The following is a 6988-nucleotide window of genomic DNA, read 5'->3' as shown; positions in this document are numbered from 1 at the left end:
GCTAAACAGGTTCATCACCACCAAACAAGTAATGCAAGAAATGTTAAAGAAACTTCTTTAAGAATATTTTAATCAAAAATATAAATAATAAAACAGCAATGACTACATACCCATCAATAATTACTTTAAATGTAAATGGATTAAATTCTCTAATCAAAAGACACAGAGTAGGTGAATGAATAAGAAACAAGACCCAAGTGTCCATAGATAGATGACTGGATCTAAAAAATTTGGTACATATATACAATGGAATATTTCTCGGCCATAAAAAAAAAAAAATGAAATCTTACCATCTGCGATAACTTGGATGACCCTAGAGGGTATTACGCTAAGTGAAATAAGTTAGACAGAGAACGATAAATAACATATGATTTCACTTACGTAAAATCTAAAAAGCAAAATAAATGAACAAACAAAACAGAAACAAACTCAGAGATACAAAGAGCATTTTGATGTTTGCCAGATGGGAAGAGGGTTGGGAGACTGGGAAATAAGGTAAAGAGATTAAGATGTACAAACAGGTAGTTACAAAATAGGCTTGGAAACTATAGCCAATAATATTGTAATAATTACGTTTGGTGTCAGGACGGTACTAAACTTATTGGGGGAATCACTTCATAAGTTATATAAATCTCTAATCACTATGCTGTGCACCTGAAACTAATATAATATTGAATGTCCACTTTAATTGAAAAAAAAATAGTGGGTTTTAGTTTGTGGTCGATCCTATTATTCTTTTCAAAATAATTATTTCTCTCCCTATGATAGGATTATACATCATTCCCTTCTATGTCAGCCTTAGTTATGTGTCTTATTTGGCCAATTAAATGGAATCAATGAGATACACACCTTTCGAAAACAAGCTTTAAGTGTCATGTTCTCATGCCCCTGTTATAAGATCAGATACCCAGGTAGGGGCTACTTCTTCAGTCTAGATATTGCACTGTAGCTAATAAAGAGTGGAATCACAGTTGATTTGAGATAAATGACTAGCAGGAGCAAGAAATAAATCTTTATGTAAGTCACCAAAATTTGGGGGTAGTTTGTTACTGTAGCATAACAGCCTAAGCCAACTATTGTTAGTCTGATAAGATTTCATAGGCCAAAAGCAGAACCAGTGAACGTATTCTAGTAAATACAAATGCACTGCAACTACTCGTTACTTCTATCCTAGAATTCCAGATAGGCATGCTTTCATCTTTGAACCAAAAAACAACTTCAAGGAGATAGCACCAGACCAGTATTACAGGACAGAGGACAAAGTCAATGGCTTATGCATTGTTTAACCTTTCTGGAACATACAACTATAACTAATTCACTGGCTTTTATAGCTCTGGTGAATCAACCAACTAGTATTTCCATTCTCCTGAAGGTAGGCATCCTCTAGTGTTTGTAAGAATAATACTTCCCCCTTTCCTGCGTTAGCAAAGAGTAATAGAAGTCGAGAAGAGGAAACTGTGAAGAGAGAAGGTAGTGAGCAGTAAGAATCACAATTCACATACCCAGCCACACAAAAAGTATAACTTTATTTCCTAAAACAATTTATTTTGACTCTGCATTTAACCTATTTTTGGTGAGCTCCTCTATCACTGGGTCACATCACTGTTTTGGAATCTGATATAGGGGTTTGCTAAGGAAAGTAGGGGAGGAGGTCCTGGGCCATCTCATCTGTCCATACAAATCACTGAGATATTTACCACACTGGTCCTTAAAGCTCCTTGCCATGTGTGACTGGCAGATGCTTCCGTGGCCTACCTGGCATAAACCTTCATGAGATTCATTGTAAACTTCTTTGCCCACATAGATCTTGCAGCAGTTCTAGCTCAAGGATCATACTGCCTTCCCAACTGTACTGCCTAGGAAATCTCTCTCTGCTCTCATCACACTCACCTTTTCCTCAACTGGGAATCTCTAACATAGGGAATATCCTTTTACCGTTGTGTTTAAGGACAAACGGTCTTACAGTTAGGCAACTTCTATCCTCTCTTGGGCTAAATTTTTTCAAAATAAATGCTAGGAAGAATCATAATCAGATTCTGCTTTCCAACCAGTAACACCTCTACTCTGAGACAACAGGAAAAGGTAAACAACTTACAGGAAGGTGAATTTTTAAGCTGACATTTTGTTTCTCCTTCCTCGAAATTACAAAATCACTGTGGTAGGCAGAATTTCTAGGAATGGCTCCTAAGATTCTGCATCCTAATCAAAGGAGCCTGTGAATGTGAGGAGATATCACTTCTGTGGCTGTGTTATATTATATTGCACAGTTTATCTTTTAAAAGGAAGATTATTCAAGCGGGAGCGATCAAATCTGATCAAATTCCTTCAGCCTTTAAAAGCAAAGAGACCTCTCTTGATGGTGACAGAAAGGAAAGTAGAAGTCAGAAGATACTTAAAGTATGAGAAGGACTTGATGCATAGTTGCCACTTTCAAGATGGAGAGACCTCAAAGAGCTGAGGGTGCACCCCTGATTAACAGCCAGCAAGTAAACAGGAACCTCAGACCTACAACCACAAATAATGTGCCACAACTTGAAAGCAGATTCTTCCCTAAAACCTCCACGTAAGAAGGCAGCCCTGCCCAGCAAATACCCTGATTTTGACCTTGAAAGCAGAGAACCCAATGAGCCCACCTAAATTTCTGACCCACAGAACTTTGAACCAGTGAATTTGTGTTGCTCTATTAAGCTACCCTTGCAGTAATTTGTCACACGTCATTATAAAAATAATATAACCATATTCCCTGTACCTAACTTGACCCCTTTAAATAAAGATCACACATTCCCTAAGCAAAGTTAATGATTCTTCAGGGACCATTTTCCCTCTTAGTCAAATTGTTTAGTTGACTAATAGTAGTTGCCTCTCTTATCCTTTTTAGAGCATTAAAATGGTGTTTATTAAACCTATACGTTGAGTTTTTTATTCTTTTTTTAAGCTCTTTATATGTGCTCACATTTTTATCCTTGCTTTGGCTGAAACAAAAATGGTAACTTCATACAGTTAACCTATCTAGTCAAGGACAATCAGATTTTCTCCACTAGCAGAAAATATTCTAACTTTGTGCTTAGAGATCTATAAACATCCCCTTAATAGTTAATAAAAATGGAGTTGCAAAAATTAAAAATCAGTTTTTACCAGTGGGTACCCCTGTGCAAGATATACTGTGGTCTGAATTGTCCTTGGTCTTCAGAATTCGAGTTAGAACATTAATTATTTCTTTAATAGTTTAATTCTAGACATCAAAATTTTCAGAATTATATAATATACTTCAACTCTGAATATAAATAAGATCATTTTATCTAATTTATATGTTCATTTTCTTTGTTTTTATTAAACATTAAACGAACCTGAAAAGGTAAACATTTTATTTCCAAACACTTGGAAAAGTACAAGCTTACTATTTTTGTTGTTTCTGATTTTTAGCCAACAAAAAAAGTAGAAATATTAAAATAGCTTTTTCCATCTTAAGTCATCATGATACGCTTAGAGTTCTTAGCCAGCCTTGCAGACAGGATTTTCAGCTTTCATCTCCTAAAAAGGGCCAACATTTGGAGGAAGCACCTCATTCAAGGAAGTTTGAAAATCTCCAAAACTTGTATTCAATAACTCCGTAATGTATCAAAGCCTTAATGTGTTATACAAATGTTTTCTGATTCTCGAAATGTTGCTTCTATATAATTCTGAGTCCCTCCTGTCTGTCAGCAATAAAAGCATCACTAGCTTGTGTTCACTGATGTTTTGATCTTTAAAAAAATGTCTTCCAGACACAAAGCTCAGAGAGTATTCCATCACATTTCTTAATGATTTCACATCTGGGCACTAGCTAACATCCTCTGAAGGTATTTGATCAGATTTGATCACTCCCACTTAACTGTCCTTGCTGGATGGCTTGACATGGGTTGGTCAACATATAATAAAGCATAACAGAGTCTGTGTTTGACCACATGATTTATGGTGAATGAGGCGACCTGCTTCCTTAACACATTACCAAAAAGAATAAGTCACTGCCTTTGCCCCTTTTCTACAAAATAGTTTGTGGCCAAAATTCATAGGCTAATACTCTTGGTGACTGCAATCCCTCAGAAGCAGGAGTAAGAAAAAGAAAGAATGAGACAGGAAAGGAGGGCAGGCAAATACTGGGGAGAATATTAACAAAGTCATATTTCCACCAAATGTAGTTGAGTGGTTCACCTCACAAGATGTCTTCATGGAGGAAGTATGAACTACTGTTTCTCTAACAGGAACATGGAAGGGACAAGGATTCATCTGCAGGCTTGTTTTCCCCCATGGGACATCAAAGACCTCACACTTTCAGGTTACACTACACTGATTAATCTGGCCATCCCTAGAAAGCCAGATCCCAAGAGAGCAGTGACAGCACCTGCAGATAGAGGCAAGTCAGGGAGCAGGTACAAAATCATGCACTCTCCACCTTTCCACCAGAAGCTACTTGGGCTCAGTCTATTGAGCCTTGGTACATGTGTGTTCAGAATCTCGGGGCATCTTGTGCCTCAGCATCAATAGCGAAGGCCCAAGTGAAGAGGTAAGTTGCTCGTAGCATAATGCATTGAAAAAAAGATGATGCCAGGTCATGTCCACAACACAAGCAACATGACCTAAAAACAGCTGCCCTCAATACAAGGCAACAATGGACTTCAATGAGCCCCCCTCAAAGATTGAAAATGCCCCTTTGAGATCTATAAGAATGCAGTTGGTTCCAGGCAATATTCCTGGAGATCACCTATACCACCAAGCAGACAATTTTGGCCAGGAAAACCCAGGAATCTGCTGAAACTGGTCCAAAAACAGTCTACCCCTTGTTGCATTCAGATTCTCTCTCATTATCTTCTGTGGAAAAAAAAAAATGACTTTGTTTCTCTCCTGAAACAAAGGGGAAGCATTTCTTGCAAGATGTGGCTCATTGCAGTACTAAAAAATACTTAAAGATGGTTGGAAAACTGAGATCTAGGCCTCACTACTATAGCCGGTACCAATACTGTAATTGAAACTCATTACTTCCTTCCTCCACTAGTCATTCTATAGCTCTCTCGCCTTCAACCAGCACTGTAGCTGGTCTGGCTTGTTTATTTGGTAGGGTGATCCAACTTTTATCATGAGAGGGTCTGATCCCTCATTTGCCTTGTCATTGTCAGACCATGATTATTACAACTGTCCATTTACAGTTATTGCTGGGCATAGAAACACCAAAATATAGAACCACAATTAAAAATATTTTCTTTTTGTCCTTATTCTGTGTCAGGAGGAATATATGTACATAAAAGACAGGTGGAAAACCCCCAAAATGACAAATCCATCATACCTAATACTGACCACCATTAACACCACCACCAACAGCAAGAACAACAAAATTGCACTGGTAAAATTAAGAAAGCCTAAGATATCCAACCCAGAGGCTCCATGAAGTACAAAAAGCAAGCACACAATTTCATACAATTGTTTAACGGTAAGCAATTTTGTAAGAAGTGGTAAAGCCTACTTATAAAAGATATTATTTGGAATATTAACATTTTTATACTAGTTTACTTGTTAGATTTATAAGTTTTACAATAGAACATCACTGCAACACTATCTATGGAATCTTTAGGACTAGGATTAGGATCCAAGTGAAACACTTGGATCGCTTGTTTACTCCAAAAAAATTTTTTTAGATTGAATCAAAGATCTTTCTGCTATTAAAATGAATTATATAGCAAGGTAAAGATTCAGGTTAGCACACCTGAACAGAAGAAATAATGACTATAGTTTTATAGAAAGCCAGATTATTTCCATGTAAACTATTAAAGATGGTGAGAATGTACTTTGGTTTTTGTTTATTTCATTTGTTTGTTTTGTAGCTCATCAAATCGTATAATAAAATTACAGCCTTAGTAGTAATCTTAAATTTCTGAAACACCCAATGTCTCCCTGGGAAATAGTTGAAATGGGCTTTGATGCTTTGATTGTACAGAGTATGTAAAATGAAAGTAAGCACAGAGGGTAGAGAAGAAATAAAATCATGTTTCAAAAACTACGATAAATTGTTCAAAAATGTTCATGATTTTCCTGGTAGCTAGAGCTCTTAATTAGAATTCTAATACAAAACCAAATATATCTTTTTTAACACTAAAAGTCAATCTTTTGTTCCAACAAATTTCCGCCCAAAAATTCAATGTTTTATGTGGAACAATTTTCCAATCCACTGGGTTGTTGGGTTTTTCATTTGTTTTAATTTATTTATCAACTTCAGATTTACACGAAACATCTAGAAAATCCAAAATTATTTAAGAAAAATAATCTCAAAGGTAACCATTACCAAACACAACATTCTGCATCTTCTCCCAGATGCACAAATTTTATTTGTGATGAGTGCATGATAGGCCATTAGAGAAGAAAAAATATATATAACTGGAACAGCTAAAACAATTACACAGTTTAATGATTTCATCATCGTCATTTCACTGACTCCCATCTGTGACTATATTGAATCTGTTACTAATTAAATAGGGACATCACAGGAAATAAAACATCTGGACCAAAATCATGGCTGAGGTACTCATCACAAACATTATCTACCTCTCACATTTTCTTTTCAGTTGTTGAAATCTATAGCCATGCTACCCTGAACGTGCCTGATCCCATCTGATCTCAGAAGCGAAGTAGGGTCAGGCCTGGTTAGTACTTAGAGAGGAGACCACCTAGAAATACTAGGTGATGTAGGCTTAAAAAAAAAAAAAGTATTCTTTTCACTTGATGAAGTTTCATGAAGAAAGATTTTTCTTCCTTAAAAAATTTTGAAACGAGAAGTTTATTCTCATAAATGTTTATGTTACCCATCTCCTTTTATAATGGGATGTAATAATATAGATAAAAGTTTCAAATTAGTTCTGTTAAAATATTTTTTCCTCTGATAATTTAGAAAACAAATCTTATTTCATATCTACCTCTAGGGACAACATTGAGATTTTTTTTCATATTTATAATACCCTTA

The 6988-nt window shown here is 36.0% G+C and overlaps 1 pseudogene; it reads left to right on the top strand.

Annotated features, from left to right (window-relative positions):
- Positions 1–6601: 6601 nt before the first annotated feature.
- LOC112471768 lies at positions 6602–6720 on the top strand (annotated as a pseudogene).
- Positions 6721–6988: the final 268 nt, after the last annotated feature.

This window comes from Pteropus alecto, unplaced genomic scaffold (genome assembly GCF_000325575.1).
Source record: "Pteropus alecto unplaced genomic scaffold, ASM32557v1 scaffold38, whole genome shotgun sequence".
Taxonomy (NCBI): domain Eukaryota; kingdom Metazoa; phylum Chordata; class Mammalia; order Chiroptera; family Pteropodidae; genus Pteropus; species Pteropus alecto.
This window is presented reverse-complemented; position numbering and strand designations above follow the sequence as displayed.